Consider the following 18,186-nt stretch of genomic DNA (forward strand, 5'->3'; position numbering starts at 1 on the left):
AGCCGGAAGGTTCAAGACACTGAGCGTTGCCGGTGTTGGGACGCTAAAGTGACCCCGGAGCCCTTCTGCTTGGACCCTGCTCTGGGCAGTGCCTCTCTCCTTTGGGACCACCCCCGACTCCCTCATCTCCCAGCCAGCCCTCAGTATCCCAGGGTCCACACCCAACTCTGAGCCAAGGCTTTGGAGTCAACCGGACCCTGGCTTCAAGTTTAATATCTGTGTGACCTTTACCAGGTCCCTTACCCACTCTAGCCTCAGTTTTCTCATGGGAATAATAGCATTAGTACCAAATTTGTATGGTTTTTGTGAAGATGACATGAACAAATTTATGCCTGTGTTTTTTTAGCCAAAAAATGGAGATGAAATTCACAAAGGTTAAAATTAACCATTTTAAAGTGAGCAATTCAAATGCATTTGTTATGTTTACAATGTTATGCAATTCCCCCCTCTATCTATTTTGAAACAGCTCTCCTCACCCCAGATAGAGTGCCATATTCATGAAGCAGTCAGGCCTCCCAGCCTCTGGCAACCACCAATCTGCCTTCTGTCTCTATAGATTTAGGGGAATTTCCTATCAGTAGAATCATACAATCTGTGACCTTTTGTGTCTGGTTTCTTGCATTCAGCATAATGTTTTTGAGGTTCATCCTTATTGTAGCAGGTATCATGACTTTCTTCTGCTTTATGGCTGATGATATACAATTGAATGTACCATAATGTATTTATCCACATCTCTTGATGGACATTTGGGTTGTTGCCACCTTTCGGCTCTTTGAATAGTACTGCTGTGAACATTTGTGTATATGTGTGTGTTTTAAAGAAAACAGTATGCTGTTTTTCTCTCTCTCTCATTTTATTACAATGAAGTTTAATAGAACAGAAAAGCCACATGACCTTGGTGGGTCAGAACGCAGTAAGCTCTTAATAAATGTCAAAGAAGCAAACCAAAATCCAGGGCCCTGTACTGATGACCAGAAGATTTCTGTCTCCCAGGAACCCCCACAGAGGTTATTCACAGTTTTAATTTTCACAAGTGCTAGGGCTTTTCAAACCTGTGCTTATGGGAGGTCCAATCTTCATGCCATAGTTTTTCCAGTGGTCATGTATGGATATGAGAGTTGAACCATAACGAAAGCTGAGCGCTGAAGAACTGATGCTTTTGAACTGTGGTGTTGGAGAAGACTCTTGAGAGTCCTTTGGACTGCAAGGATATCCAACCAGTCCATCCTAAAGGAAATCAGTCCTGGGTGTTCATTGGAAGGACTGATGCTGAAGCTGAAGCTTCAATCCTTTGACCACCTGTTTCGAAGAATTGACTCATTGGAAAAGACGTGGATGCTGGGAAAGATTGAAGGCAGGAGGAGAAGGGGATGACAGAGGATGAGATGTTTAGATGGCATCACTGACTTGATGGACACGAGTTTGAGCAAGCTCTGGGAGGTGGTGATGGACAGAGAAGCCTGACATACTGCAGCCCATGGGGTCGCAGAGAATCAGACATGACTTGAGTGACTGAACTGAACTGAATCTTCTCTCACTGACACAGTACAAATGGGTATGGATGTGAATAAAACATGCCGGGTCCTGCTCAGGTACACTTGTACCTCCAAGGTACACTTGGCTGGATGACTTAGCCAGGCCAGTGCACACCTAGTCTTTCTAAGGAATTAGAAAAATTAGAATCTCACTAAGCCTCAGTTTCCTCAGCTGCAAAATGAGGTGATAGTAGAAATGACCAGTTGTCCTGGTTTATCTGGGAACTGGTCACCAGCGGAGGGTTGGCCCTGCTCATGGATTTCCACTTCCCTGCTTGTGCCTCATGGTGAGGAGCTTCAGTCAACCCCATGGACTGTGGCCCACCAGGCTGCTCTGTCCACGGGACTCTCCAGTTAAGAATACTGGAGTGCGTTTTCATTTCCTCCTCCAGGGGATCTTCCCGACCCAGGGATCAAACCCAGGTCTCTTCGGTCTCTTGCATTGATAGGCAAGTTCTTTACCACTAGCACCACCTGGGAAGCCCTTCCTCTTCCTTTCTGCTGCTGCTGCTGCTGCTAAGTCGCTTCAGTCGTGTCCAACTCTGTGCGACCCTATGGACAGCAGCCCACCAGGCTCCTCTGTCCCTGGGATTCTCCAGGCAAGAACACTGGAGTGGGTTGCCATTTCCTTCTCCAATGCATGCATGCATGCTAAGTCACTTCAGTCGTGTCCGACTCTGTGCGACCCTGCTATGGACAGCAGCCCACCAGGCTCCTCTGTCCACAGGATTTTCTAGGCAAGAATACTGGAGTGGGTTGCCATTTCCTCTTCCTTAGTTCCTACTAAAACAAATATATATTGAAACAACAATTCTGTTATGAGAGAAAGACAACATAATGCACTTTAATTGGCTCAGCCAAATTTGAACCCCTATGATGTGCCAGGCGCGGTTCTAGCCTCTGGAGGTACAGTGGTGAACAAAGCTGACAAAATGCCTATCTTCATGAGGTTTGTATTCACGTGGAGGGGGAGGGACAAAACGGAAATAAATTTGAAAGATATTAGTATATTAGAAGGTGCTAAGAACTTTGGAGAAAAATAAAGCTGGGGAGAGTGGGAAGGGGCATGTTGGACAGAGGGGAAGAGTGGAGTTCTGCAGTTTTCCAAAGAGTGGTACAGCCAGGATTGATTTTCTTGAGAAAGTAACATTTAGACAATGATTTGCAGGAGGTGAAGAGGAGAGGTATGTATCTGGAAGATGAGCAGTTCATGATGAGAGGATGGCGGGGATGCAGTCCCTGAAGACAGAACAGGGCTGGAAGCGTGAAAGGGCAGGATGATCACCCATGAGCAAGGAGGCACCCTCCTGGGGGAGGTCAGAGAGTCAGTGGGAGCCAGAGGGCGTAGGGCACGCGGTCAGGACTTTGGCTGTTGGACGGAGAGAGCTGGCAGGGCTTGGGTGAGGAGTGGCAAGCAGCCCATTCTCTGGCTCACTGGGACAAAAGCCAAAATCTTTGCAATGGCTGCTAATAACTTCCATTACATAGAAATCAGGACTCATGATCCAACCCCCAGCCCAAACCTGTCTCTCCTTTCCCATCTTTATCCCAGTGGGTGATGCCACCACCCATGCAGCTCATCAAGCCAAACGTTTCACATGTGTTCTGATTATTCTCAATCTCGCATACCTTTGTCCATTCTATGAGCAAGTTTGGCCGACCCTACTTCCCAGACAGATCCCAGACAGACCCCAGACAGATCCTGGACAGACCCCGGACAGACCCCGGACAGACCCCAGATCTGCCTGCTTCTTTGCCTGACTGCTGCCGGACAGACCCCAGACAGATCCCGGACAGACCCCAGACAGATCCCGGACAGATCCTGGACAGACCCCGGACAGACCCCGGACAGACCCCGGATCTGCCTGCTTCTTCGCCTGACTGCCGCCAGCCTCGCGCGTTCCCCGCGCCCTGACCACACATGCTGCTGTAGCCCCTCCATACGGCTACCACCGAGCACCCAGAAGGGTCAGTTTAGAACCAGATGGATCGATTGTGCCACTTCCCTTCTTAAAGACCCCCGGTGACTTCCAGCCTCAGGGAAACGTTCAAGCCTCTTACTGTGGCTGACGAGGCACACGTCTGGCCAGGCTGCCCCCTGACGTCGTCCGCCTCCCCTCTCAGTTACTGCAGCCACACTGACTTTCATCCCATGCCAGGGCCTTTGTCCTCTGCTCCACATTCTCTTCTCCCAGTTTCTGAGTCACAAACCCAGCTCAAATGTCACTGGGGTTTCTAAGACCACCCAATCTAAAGGCGGCACCCCTCCTCAACAAACCTGTTACACTCTATTCAGTATTCTGCTTTATGGTCTCTATAACTTCTTAGAAGTTATCTTATTTATTAGGTATGAAAAGGGTTTGTTTATAAGGCATGTAAACTGCTTGAGAGCTGGGACCTTGCCTGCCTGTCCACTATTGTGCTCCTAAAATCCAGGCTATGCTTTGCCCATAATACATGTTCAATAAGCACATGAGAAGTGGAAGTACAGGGGGCTGTAATGATAACACAGCATCTGCATTTTCCTCTGGGGTCACACAGCACCCTGTCTTTCCCTCATTAGAGCTCATACTACCTTACTGTGACAACTTGTATATCCTGTGTCTCCCCCTCTGCTTCTCTAAGAGAAGGGGCATTTTTTTTTTTTTTTGCATCTGTCTCAGCACCTAATGTTAGCCTGGCACATGATAGATACTCAATAAATGCTCTTTGTAGCAATGGATGAATGAGGATATGCCCTCAAATAAGTGGCTTAAAAAAAGTTATTTCCCTCTTATGCACAGGTCTAAACTGGAGTATAAGTGCTTAAGGGCCTTATTTGCACCTTCCCCTGTACGGCCAGAGATGGCTCATTTCCTTCTCTGCTTCCAAAGCTCAGGAAAGGGAAAGGGGAGGAGGGCATATCCCTCTCTGTAAGGGTAGGACCTTGAAATTGCCACATCACTTCAGCTCATATCCTATTGGCCAGAATTAAGTCACATGGCCTCTTCTAGCTGCAAGGGAGGCTGGGAAGTGTAGTCTTTTACTGGGAGGAAGAAATTGTATTAGAGTGGAGGAGGGGAGATTGGCTATTGAGGGAGGACTCAGTATCTCTGTTGCACATATCCATTACTTCATTGGATCCTCACACTAGTCTTACACCGGTAGTGCATGCATTATGACCTCCATTATACTGATGAGGGAATTGACACTTAGGTTAAGTGCCTGAGCTGGCAAAAAACAATGCGTGAGAAGCAGACTGAACTTGTAACCAGGCCCTCTGGTGCCATCCTGGAGTGAGGACCATTTTGTTGTTTGTGTGGCCAACAGCTCAGGTCAGCAACAGGAGGATGTAGCCCCTGGGTCATCCCAGTGTCCACTGAGCACCTACTTCGTGCCAGGCTTCCTGGGGTGACACCTGGCCAGATGCACAGCTTCTCCAGGCCTAGATCCTCTCTGGGGGAAATGCCAGCCCCAAGCCTGAGCCTTGGTGAGGCAGCAGATTCCATCCCTCTTCTGCCCAGAAGCAGTGAGTGAAGACTCAAGTATACGTAATCGAGTCTGGTGCATGCTGGGTGTTGAGTATATCTGCAAATGTGGGATTCCCAGTGAGTTAGAAAGCTGAGGGATAAGGCAGAAAGCTTAATCATTAAAATGAATCACCACTGCAGTCTGAAAATAGGTATGTGCATGGTTGAGTTAGATGTATTAAAAAAATAAAATCTCATCATTAATCTTAGACATACAAACTTTAAATCATGATAAGTTTTTAGGTCATATCCACCAGACTGGCAAAAGTTTGATAAGAAACTACATTACCTCCCACGCATTGCAGAGGTAAAGAATCTGCCCGAAAATGCAGGCGATACAAGAGACATGGGTTCAATCTCTGGGATGGGAAGAGTCCCTGGAAGAGGAAATGGCAACGCACTCCAGTATTCTTGCTTGGAGAATTCCATGGACAGAAGAGCCTGGCAGGCTACAGTCCACAGGGTCGCGAAGAGTCAGACACAACTGAGTGACTGAGCTACATTAATATGTGTATCCTGATAATTTAGCTCCTCTAAGTCTATACCCTCGAAAAACTGAGTGTGCCTAGCAGGCAACTCTGTTCATAAGATCAAAAGCTTCAGCATCATAAATAAGTAAATAGTGAATATAAAAATATTAAACATATGTGGAAATGAATTCACAGTAATATGGGTGCATCAAAAAAGGGAAAAAAAGACTAGATGGGAAGGAGCAAAACAGAAGCAGGGAGACAAAGGAGAGGATTTTGTGAAGGATGGTCACTTGGCCCCTTGATGGCATTAGCCTACAGGGACCAGTCTGGAGGCAGATAGCCTGGTCCACCACCTAGCAGTCACAAACTTGCTCAGATTTTTCTGGAACCCTGTTGTAGCAGATTGCAGTCTTGCACTTGAGAAGTACAGTCTAAGAAGACTTGGCCTGTGTAGGCACACCCCTCCCGCATCCATGGAGGAGCGTGTGCCTCTGCCCTGTTATAACACTGCAAGTCACCGTTCACTGAGCATCCACTGTGTGCCAAGCCCTACGCAAGCATTTTGCATATCCATCTCTTTACGCCAGACATGAGGAATCTCAGAAGGAAGCTGTGATTGAGAGGACTCAGATGCTTGCCCAACATTGCAACGTGATGAGTGGTAGAGCTGGGATGCAAAGTACGTTGCTCTCACTGAGGCTTGGGATCTTCACCATCCTGTTATGCGGTATCTTCCCAGAAGGCACTGCAGGGACGGAGGAGCGGATGGCTCAGTTCTGCTCTGAACTGTTAGTCAGATTGCAAGGAACGAGCCTCCCCCAGCTTGATATGAATCTCTCCCAGGCCTTTGCTTTCTTGTCTTCCAGATAAGTTAGCCAGACAGGCAGCTGATTAAGAAACCATCCTATTTTTAAAGAAAAGAACATTCCATAATAACTCTGTTGCTTTTGGTAAACAATGACTCTCCTAATGACCTAATGGGGTGGAGCCATATCTTCTCATCTAGTGCCTAATAGGATGCTGACTCAATTAGTATTTGCCAAACAGATAAATAGAAATAATAAAGTTATCAGTGAATTTGACTGAAGATGAGCAAGCCCCGCAGAATGGACTGGCTTAGGGTGAGAAAGTGGTAAATCTGAGACTGATCCCAATACACAATTTTCCTGCAAAACCTGACCTCTAACCTTTTGGGGGAGCACAAAGGGAAGAAGAGGAATGAGCGGGACAGAGGTGGCTCCAACAGGGGAAGTCTCAATGAAAAGAGGAAATAGAGAGCCCTTTATTTTGCTTTGTCTTCATCGGATTATGTGTGGTTGTATTTTTCGAGAGTTCTGGGTTTAAGCTTCAGCTTTGTCACCGAAGGCATGTAACACCAAGCTAGTGCCTAACCTTTCTGAGCCTCAGTCTTCTTCCTGGGAGAGTGGGTGGCCGTGCACTTTTAGAACGTGTACTTGCTGTGTGGCAGGCCCTAGGGGCTTTCACAGTTACGTTCCCTAAGTTCCGCGATAACTGATGTCTGTCCATACTTCCAATAGTTCTAATCTGCAGACGTGGTACTGAGTCACAGAGAGAGGAGGAGACGTCCCAGGGCCACGTGGCTAGAGAGCAGTGGGGTGGGATGTGATCCACTCACTCTGTGCCTTGTTGGTTTCTCACAGCCTTGTCGTGGGGCTCAGAGAGGATACTGCTCATGAAGATGCTGCACATGTAACCTGGGATCCAGGATGGTGCTATGCAGGTTGTTAATACTTAGTATTCAGTCAAGATTTTGAGGACTGTCTGACTCTTTCTTGGAGGCCAAGAGAATAAGGAGCCAGGAAGGGCCCCCTCACCTGGTGCTGGAGTGTGGGAAGAAGGGTCTGCGTGTCATTTGAATTCTGAATTCCTAGATGTAACATCTCTGGTTCAACCCAGGGATGGCTTCCCTAGTGACTCAGACAGTAAAGAATCTCTCTGCGATGCAGAAGACCCAGGTTTGATCCCTGGGTCAGGAAAATCCCCTGGAGAAGGGCATAGCAACCCACTCCAGTCTTCTTGCCTAGAGAATTCCATGGACAGAGGAGCCTGGCAGGCTTCAGCTTATGGGTCACAAAGAGTTGGACACAGCTGAGGGACTACACACTTAACTCATGCCTCTGGTTCAAGTCTGAAGTACCTGTCCTCTAGTTAGGACAGGACCTGCATTCCATGTTACTGATTAAAGAAAACTTGAAACCAAAAATATCTACAAGAGAGAAAAGCTCTGAAGAAGAATCACGGCCTGGGGGAGGTGGTGTGCCCTGTATGGGCTCCACAAAGATGGGAAGGAGACAGAGAGGAGACACTCATTTGGGGACAAGAATGGTTTCCAACTGGACTATGCAAGGAGGCCTCAGCACTCAAGCAGCTACTCTGTGCCAGGAACTGTGCAAAGCAATTCCATGTGAATTTTATTGTATAATACAATCGCTTTGGCCAAAGCATTCTGTTTTCTTATGCTTGTGCTCACAAAACTATTAATAGTAAGACATAAAGCCAGGCCTACACCTGACTCCAGATCTTTCCATTGTATCATACTACCTCCTAAGGTCCCATTTTCATTTCAGCATTACTTCAATTTGCCCCAGGAGTGGGGCAGCAAGGCTATGTGACACATTAGAATATATTTTGCTTTTAAACGAAGGTTTGCCTTGAATGCTGTGTTTAAATTGATTATATACAAGTGGGATTATATTTGAAAAACGTCTTCAAAGCCCTTTAATGGGATTCAGTGATAAAACATTTAGTAATCCCTTTGTAAAGCAAATAAGAATTTCCTTCCCTCTTTCCAGGACTAATTTATGTCTCACATTAATCCTTTTGTAAACTGGGCTTTCTTAAAAGACTGCACACCAATATCAAGACAAGTAGAAACCAAAAGGGATGCAAGAACACAACATTCCCAAATCAGCAGCACCATGAGAGGTCTGCAAACTGCCTTAGGCCAGGTTCAGGGTGTCAAGGCGGCGGAGCCTTCCAGAATGGCATCTTTAGGCATCACCTTGGTTTACTTCAACTTGGAAAGTGCCCTTCTTTGGACCTGTCTCTGAGCACCCGTCCTGGTTGTCAGCCATCCCCTGGACATCTTGATATTGGTATCATCTAGAAATCTCCAAATCAACACAGCCAAGCCCAAACCCTGATCATCTTCCCCCAAACCAGCTTCTTCACCTTCCCTCTGTGCCCCCACCGAGGACACTCTCCCTCCAAGCTCACCGTGTCCCACTGCCTGCGGCCCTGCCTTCCCCTCTCAGCATTTGAGCTGCTACCACTGTCCCCTTTCCTTTTGCCCTGACCACCACAGCATTTCCTCCCATGTATTCTTGCAATCACAGGGCCTTAACTGGTCTCCTTATCTTCCACACCTTCCTTAGTTCTTTAAACATTTTTTGGCTGCACCACATGGCATGTGGGATCTTAGTTCCCCAACCAGGGATCAAACTCGTGTCCCCTGCATTGCAAGGAGGAATCTTAACCACTGAAACACCAGAGAAGTCTCCTGCTATCCTCCTTGAATCTGGTCTCTTCTTCGTGTCAAACTAATTCTCTTAAAATTAACTCCAGTTGTGGTCCTGCTTGCCTCAAACCTCTGATGGTTACCTATTGTTGCTTCTCGGAATTAAGTCCACTGGTCTGATGCTGAAGCTTTCCTCAGTGTGGCTTTTGTGACCATTTCCAGGCTCTTCTTTTATCTCTTTTGATGACTTAAGCGGTAAAGAATCTGCCTGCAACGCAGGAAATGCGGGTTCAGTCTCTGGGTCGGGAAGATCCGCTGGAGAAGGAAATGGCAACCCATTCCAGTATTCCTGCCTGGAGAATCCCATGGACAGAGGAGCCTGGTGGGCTCCATGGGTCCATGGGATTGCAGAGTTGGGCACGACAGCACAGATGCACATGAACATCTGCAAGTATAAACAACAAGTTGTTGGCTGCTCCGGACTGGTTCCAGCCTCTTCTGCATCCCTGCTTTTGCTCAGGCCTGGGATTCTCTTCTCCAAACATCCATCCATCTGCCTTTGGAAACCCACCATTTTTCAGGACTTCTTCAAAGTCTCTTTCTTTTATGATGTTTCCCTTAAGCCCCGAACTCCAGATGAATACAACCTCTCCTTTTGCTATTTGTTTGTATATTTCTTCTAGGTAAACTCCATCCTGCTTTGTTTCATGGTTCCTTTTGGCCTTGTCTGATTCTTTTTGCTTGATGGTGGTGGTTTAGTTGCTAAGTCGTGTCTGACTCTTGCAACCCCATAGACTGTAGCCCACTAGGCTCCTCTGTCCGTGGGACTCCCCAGGCAAGAACACTGGAGTGGGTTGCAGTTTCCTCCTCCAGGGCATCTTCCCCACCCAGGGATGGAACCAGAGTCTCCTGCATCGGCAGGTGGATGCTTTTCCCACATGGCAAGCCCAGTATCCTTTTCACCTTTATGTGTCCAACACAGAGCCTTACACATATCAGGAGCTCAAAAATAGGTCTAGAGAGGAGGGAATTAATCTGAGATTAAAGAGTACTTTCTTATCAGAAGAGAAGATAGTAGATGTATAAAGCTAAAAATAGGCAGGTATGTTGAGAAAATATGTTTTGAATGCTCAGGTTGTAATCCTTTATTAGGTAAAATGACATGTCCATGGAAACTCTTTCCCAAAATGTAAATTTAGTCAAACCCAATATGACGCCATCCCGGCAGGAGACAGGCTTCCCTTGTTAGGACCTAATTTCCTTATGCACAGGGCAGTCTTGTTTTGAAAAGACTGAAAATTCTTTAAGTACCTCCGAGAGGAAACTCTGACTCCCTTTCCCCACATGCTGATAATACAATCTGACCACAAAGAGAAGCAAATGATAAATGCACAGAACCGGTCCTCTGCACAAGGAAGGACTGAAACTCAATGAGCCTTTATGAGACGTTAGAGTTGAAGAAGATGACATCTTCCTTTATTTTCTTTGAGAGGTTGAGTCCATCTGAATAAAAAACAAGACCAGAAAGCTCTCCCCAGGTCAGAAGGAAAAAAAGCAACTTTTACAAATGCACTGCTTATTCCGCGGCGACTGCGGAGCCCAGTATCTAATCTCCTTCCCCACTTCCTGTGTTATGAAATGCTGGGCATAGTTTTGTCTTGGCTCAGTTGCATTTCGATAAAGAGCGAAGAGTCTGAATGAAAGACACAGCGAACACTGCCCTCTTTTGTCCACCAAGGGTTTCTGCCGATTTTTTTGGATGAGTGCAGAAGAGAGTTAAAGTTGGACTGAGTAAACCTTGGCGCTGTATTCTGTTTCAGTTGTTCCCTTCCTGACTCTGAGGTTTTAGCAGCGTGGAGCATCTTTATTTTGGTGTCACAAACATTTTAGCTTACCCAAGGCCGCTGCTTTGCACCAAAAACCATTTAATGATGGTTGTTCCATGCTGACCCAAAAAAAGTGGGTGTAAAGCAGAAAAGAGGCTCTATTCTTTGAGGTTTCCCTGCTCCATTTGGATTACCAGGGAGCTAAAGATAAAACCCAGGCAGAAAGCAACGTGTCAGCAGGAATGGAGCAAGATTCCCTCTCCTGTTGGGTAACCCCTTGCTTGGAAGAGATGTCTTCGAGCAGCTTGAGAAATTCTTCTCAAATAATTGACTATGATGTTCTTGTAACTGTGTTGCAGGAGATAGGCAGGAAGAGAGTTTATAAATGAAATATATTGTCAGAGTGCTTGAACTGATGGAAGCAGTACTGGCAAGGAAGGGCATTTCTGTTTGTGGAACAACTTATGCGTTTTTCAGAGGCATATGCAGAAATTAAAAATTAATATGACCTCCTTTCTTGGTTGAATCAGCCTTGACAGTTACTTCTTTCCTGTGAGAGTGCATATGAGTTTAGAGGGGCTGCAGCGCACACCAGGGGTAAAGAAGGGCCAGGGACACTGCTTAGACGGTGCATCGCTTAGTCCTCTCGGCTCTGCGCCCAAATGTGAATTACTTCATTCGGTTTGAAAGCTTTAAAGGTCGCATTGCTGAAGCCTCAGTGCATCAATTAATCATCTACTGTGTTTGTACATATGTTGTGCACACAACCAGGCATCAAGGTGCATAGGAAAGATGTGTTCTGGTGGGGAAGGGAAGATTTAATTGCAGATTCTAGTTCAAGGAAATGGAGTTTGCAGTCCCCACCCTGTCACTTTGTTCTTAAATTTTAAGAACAGTTTCAGCAATTGGGGATCCTTCATTTCCCAAGAAGGTTCCCAAGACAGATATTCAGCTTCATTGTGCTCCTAAGGGAACTTGTGTTTTGATGGGTCATTTGGAAAACACGGTAAGATAAATTCATTATCAGTGCAAATGGAGCAGTTGGGAAATGGGTCCCAGGGAAATTTTTCCATTACTCTTTGAACACCCTGCAAAGAAGCTATTGCCGATTCCTGTCTCATCAAGCCAAGGATGTCACCTTAACAAAAGGAATGTCAGAACTCTTCTCATCCATGATATCCTCTCACCAGAGGTAGACCTGTAAATTATCAGGGGTAAAGTATATTTAAGGGTAAGAAAATATCCACCAAAGAACAAAGTCAGGAAACAGATCTGTTTAGGTGTTTTCTTTCTGTGAAGTGTCTCTGAGGAAGCATTTGCATTGGCTTATGCCCAGGTGTCTAGAATTAGTCAGACACAAGCTGGGACTTTTCAGCCATGTGGTGGTCAGAATGCTTCGTCTACACAAGTGCTTTCATTCAGATACACAGAGCCGGCATCTGGAACTCGGATCTTTAGTAACTCGTTGTATAGAGCTCCATAGCAGCCTGGTTAGGAATGGTTAATGTGTTGAAATATTTTGAAAATACTGACACCAAAAATTTTTATTCTGAAAAATTATTATCCAATGAGGAAAAAGAAAAGGGACAAATTAAAGAGAATTCTCTGGGGATTGATTATAGAGCACATCATTTAAATGAGTGCTACTTAAGAGAAAAGTAATACTGAATTTAAGTGCTTTCTTTAGAAAATACAAATTCTTAGTCTTTGTGTCCAAAATAGGCAGGCTAGAGGGAGGAAATCTCTGTTTATTAACAAGAAAAACTGCATTTGCTTCAAAAACTACAGGACGTTTCCTTATAATATCCTTGTGAGTTTCTTTATTGGCAATGTGAATGAAATACTAAACAGTAATTTTTTTGCTTTTACATAGCACTCTACTTACTGAAGATGTTTCTCAAGGACGGGATCATTTGGCAATAGAGAAGAGCTGTGAGGGGTAAGATTAAGAAAAAGGACGGTTTACAGTGTTAATTCATGAAACAAAACTCAAACAGAAACTGAAGAGTATTATTTTCCCTCATTTGAGTAACAAGCTGGTGTCTGGCAAACTGTCGCTGGAGATATTCAAAGAAAAGAGCAAGCATCGAGATTAAAGCCTTCTCTCTCCTCTCTTCCTCCCTACACTTCTTCTCTGACCACACTTTGAACACATTTCAATCACCAGCAGTCGGGAGCAGGGCAGGGCTGCCACGTGCTTGCTAATAGCGTCCCAAAGGCGGCAACCCAGTGGCTCTTCCCGGAAGTTCGTAGACCAGTGCGTTACCGTATTTCCCCTACAACTGCCGCCTGCGACGCTGAAGCAGCAGGACTGGGCTGCCAGCTGCGACTCTGCGCTGGCAACTAGATGTACCACTCTTCCAGGCCCTGCTTGACGGTCGAAAATAATAAAGGGCAAGCAGGCAGCTCTAAAGTGTAACGACTGTTTAGTTGGAATGGGCTGATTTAGAGCTGGCCCTGAGGTCCTGAGGTCCCAGTGTTCAAGGACATTTTCCACAGACCAGCTTAAGCCATTTCACGTTAAATAAGTAAATGGAAGCACAAAGCTGCTAACTTATCGGGAAGACAGCTGCTTCTTCCGGGCATGGGGCAACGGAGTGAGCTGTGCAGGGAGCCGGTCTGAACCATTAGCAGCCAGTTTCCCATCTGACAAAACAGATTTGTTAGCTTGACTTTGAACTTAAGTCAACAATGACAGAAAAAGTGGGGAACTGCAGTCGTTTAAAGGGAGGGCCCAGAGACTGTTTTGCAAACTGAGGAAGGCTCTTTACAAGGGTATTAGTGGTTTATTTTTCAGAGCCTTCTGTGAGACATTGCCTATCAAAGTATTTTGTAAACTGCGGAATCTTTCATGAATGGCAGCTCCTCTGCTGAGACATTTCTAACTCATCAGAGTGAAAGGACTCTCAGGCAAGGGTGCACAGAAGCACAAAGGGACACTGACAAGTCCTCTCCAGGTACAAGTCAGCCTGTTCATTTTAAGAGGTCTTATTAGGACACAATCTCTACCCTGGCAGAGGCTGATGCAAAACTATCAAAGATGAAGGAGGAGAACTTAATGTTTTAGCCACTCTTGCAACAGTTCCCATTATGCTATTAAACCCTCTCTGTCCTTAGATTAACAGCTCTTCGAATGGGGGAAAATAAAATCTTACTCAGCCAGGAGGACCTAGCAGCTTCGCTGGGTGTTGCTGTTGAGGCTTACCTGATGTTCTCTGATTTGCTCACTTGGGTTCAAGAAGTGGGCCGAGGAAGGGTGGTCCATCCCAGTCTGGGGGAGAGCTAAGCTGTGGGATCCGTGACTGTCTTCCCCACTCATCGGCCATTAAGCTTGTCACCAGCTGCTGACATCTAAAGCTGAAAAGAGGGATGTTATGGCACAATAAAACAGATAAGCCCATAAACCCCTCCTTGGTGATTGGTCATGCTCTCCTGCATCCTGCCTGGCCTTTGCCCATTTTTATCACTGGGTGTATGGTAGGCCTCCACTCAGAATTTATCCACAACAAAGGCGCATTAGTTCCAGGCGGAAGCATTTCCCCTAAAACAGTCCCTACCTTCTCTTAAGCAAGAAGACCAAGGGAAAAGCAACAATAGCAATGCAACAATTTAAGACTGGACACTCACTAGCAATCCCTTTGGCTGGGGAGACATGGTCTGGGGTGAGTTGGGTGTTGGTTCCCAGGAAGGAGTATTTTGTGTCGACATCACTGTTGCTGGGGGACAATGCTGAGGGTTCTTGGGGGTGCCCAGGCATGTTTGTTTATCTATGGAGACTTCAGCCCCATGTGGAGGGAGTGCAGGACTTGGAAGGAGCAATTCAGCAGACGCACTAGCAAGGCCCCCGGCTTTCTGTGGAACGTCCACATTCCCGGCTCAGGGAGATGCCGCCTGGGTCTCAGCACTCAGTACCAGGAGTGGGAGATCTCTGTGCTGTCATACGAGCTATTGTGGTGTGCTGTTGTTCACAGAGAACTTCTACCTAGACCCCAAAACCTCTTCTCAAGATGGGTCCATTTTCACTGCAGATGTGACTTTAAATCATAAAGCCTTGGCTCTTGTGCCAACCCTGTCGCTTTATGTGGCAATGTGCTTAGTCAGTCCTTGTGTCCCACTCTTTGTAATCCACGGACTGTAGCCCGCCAGGCTCCTCTATCCATGGGTTTTCCCAGGCAAGAATACCAGAGTGGGTTGCCATTCCCTTTTCCAGGGGATCTTCCCAATCCAGGGATTGATCCCATATCTCCTGCATTGAAGACGGATTCTTTACCATCTGAGCGACCAGGGAAGCTCACTTTATAGATATGTGCAACCGTGAGCTAAACACAGGCAAGAAAACAAAAGTTAAGTGACTTGCTTCTTCCTGGCAGCAGAGAGGGCAAATGCAAAGGTCCTGAGGTGAGAATGGGTGTGGCCTGATGGCCCCTATTCTAAGAATGCATCTGTGTTGGTACCTGATCTGATCTCATGGCTGCTTCCTTCTCTTCATGTAAGTCTCCTTAGTGAGGAGTTCTCTGATACCCCATCACGTCTCCATCCTATCCTCCTGACAGAGTTTCTTCAGCACATTTATCTCCCTCAAAAATGACCTCATTTGTTTGCTTCCCTGTTATTGCCTAGCTAGTGGGGAAGTGAGCTCTGTGAGAGTGAAGACTTTGATTTTCTTCCACCCACCATGGTATTCTCAGTCCCTCCAACAATGCCTGATACATACCCACGCAGATGCACACCCCAGACCTCTTATCTGAAACCAGTAGGGTCCAAGTATCTTGGAAATTTGGAATTTTCACATTTTGGGAAGGTCATAGGATCCACCTAGGTTATATAACACCCCCAAGACTCTGGGACAGCCTCCTATCATCAGACACATTTGCAGGTCTGCAGGGAAAGGCGCAGAATATATGAGTGTTCACATTAAAGGAAATCGATGAAGACTTTAAGTAGCCTCATTCCTGTTTAGGTCAGGAGTCCCTGTCAAAGGAACTTACTGTCAACTTCAGAAAATCTTTTGGTTTTCAGAGCTTCTTGGAATTTGGAACTGCAAATAAAGTACTGTTGACTTACATTCAATTAATATGTATCAACTGTATAAATTAACAAATATGATTGCATGCCTCCTGTGTGCCCAGGCACTGTGGTGGAGCTGGTTCCACAGCAATTGAATAAAACAGATATGATCCCTTCCAGCTCAGACCTGCAGAGAAAAATGGGTGGTTGAAAGATGAATTTCCACAGCACTTTAAATGATATGCCTTTTTCTAAGGAGAGCAAACCTGTAGTTTTCACAGGCATCACATAAAAGCTTATTAACCACCTACCTCCTCCCACACCTTGAACCCATCTCAGGGATCTAAGCAAAGGCAGTCATGGGAGACACGGAGTTTTCAGCCCAGATTCCAGGGTTTCTCTGTCCTTCCCTCCCTCTTCTCTCCCCAGCAGGTCACAGTGTAAAACCATCCAGGGCTAGTGGGAAAGCAGACCCTGTGAGAACAAGGACTTTGACCCGACTCCTTTAGGGTTCATTTCTACTAATGCCAGGAAGAAATGCTGAGATGCCTACAGAGATGGTGGAATGCTCCTCTGTCAGGGAAAGGCATTTGTGATGCCAGCAGGATTTCTCAAAGAGGCAGGAAGTCGATTCTCTGACGCCACAGTGCCATGGTCATCCACCTCTTAAGGGGAAGGACCATTGGCCTTTCTACCCTTGATGGTCTTCAGAGAAGCCCTCCCTCCCAACCAGCCAGCCAACCAACCAACCAAGCAGCCAACCAGAATTCATTGAACACCTGCTCTGTGCCTGGCCCTGTCCTGGGAATACTGGCAATCTGGCTAAAATTAGAGCATGTAGGTTACAGAAAAAAAAAAAAAAAAAACCACCACTGATTTCACAGCCTCTCCTAGGAGACAAAACTTTTGCTGAGTTAATTTGTAGTATATGAATTTGGGAGACTGGAAGGTGCAGCAATTAGGGGATCCAGACCTGGATTCAAACACTCACTCTGCCTCTTACTAGCAAGTTTTGAAACTTGAAGTTACTAAGACTCAGTTTTTTCATCTGTAAAATGTGGATTAAAATCCAACTACAATGGGACTGTTATGATGATGTGACAGGAAAGATCATGAATAGGAAAATGACAAGCAGAGTATCAGGCACGTAATCAATACACAGTCACACATTCCTTGAGAGTCCCCTTTACGCCAGGCTCTCTGTTGGATGCTGAGGACACAGAAATAAGTAAAACAAATCCTCCACCTTCCGGAACCCGTATGGGCCAACACTAATTAGATTTCCTAAGTATTCAGAGTGGAGTTTGAATTCAGGTAGGCAGATGTTTTCTTTTAAGAGAATAAATGTTACGATTATGACAAACGAAATCCATGCTCATGAAAGAAAAATTGGAAGGAAAATAGAAGAAACATGATGGTTATTCATTCATGTTCAATTCACTCAACAAATATTTAAGCGTTGAGCACCTACCGTGAACCAGCACTGTTTCAGGCACTTGGGACACAGCAGCGAAAAGCCAGACAAGACCTCTGTGCTCAGTACTTTGTGGGAAGAGAGATAATAACAAAATACATAAGATGATTCTCAGTGGTGGTAAGTGCCATAGAGAAAGAAGGTGATATATTTAGGAGGACAGGGTGGGGTTGAGTATCAGAAAAAGGGACTCTGAGGTGGTAACAATGGAGCCAAGACCAGAGTGATAAGGGCTCGGCCACGTGAAGGTTTGGGAAAGTGTTGTTAACCAATGTGAGTTCCTCCAGTGGTTTTTCTATCCAAACATCCAGCTGTTTCTCATCTACTCCCAGAGGAAAATGACGCAGAGAAAACTGTGTTGCCAAAGATTTATAATTTAACCTTCCTAGCTCCAGAGCCAGTTCTTCCAGCAGCAAAGAAATGCTCTTAACTCTTTAGTGCCTTCTGCTCTTCAGAATTTGAAGATCCCTCTGAGATGGGTTTGGGCCCTTTATTGGCAGGGAGACAGTGATTTATGCTTATAGGAACATGACACACAAGTCTCAGGAAACGATCCTTCTCTGGACTTGGCATCCGCCAGGCTCTTTTCCAAAGTTTTATGTTCTTGGCTGTCTCTGGAGAGATTGGACCATAGCCAGCACAATGTGGCCACTCCATTTAAAACAGATAAAGTTGAAGGGTGTCCTCAAATATATGGAGATTTATGAAGAGGGTAACACTGACTGCTTCCACCGAGATGAGAGGATGAATCCTCCAAGGAGGATTTGCCCAGATGGTCAGTCGTTACCTTGGCTGTCCAGCGCAGTTCTAATTTCACGAAAGTTAATTCTTTTCAATAGAAGCCATTTATTTATTAAAAGCATAAGTAAGTGTGATTTAGCTTT

This window comes from Cervus elaphus, chromosome 6 (assembly GCF_910594005.1).
Source record: "Cervus elaphus chromosome 6, mCerEla1.1, whole genome shotgun sequence".
Lineage (NCBI taxonomy): Eukaryota > Metazoa > Chordata > Mammalia > Artiodactyla > Cervidae > Cervus > Cervus elaphus.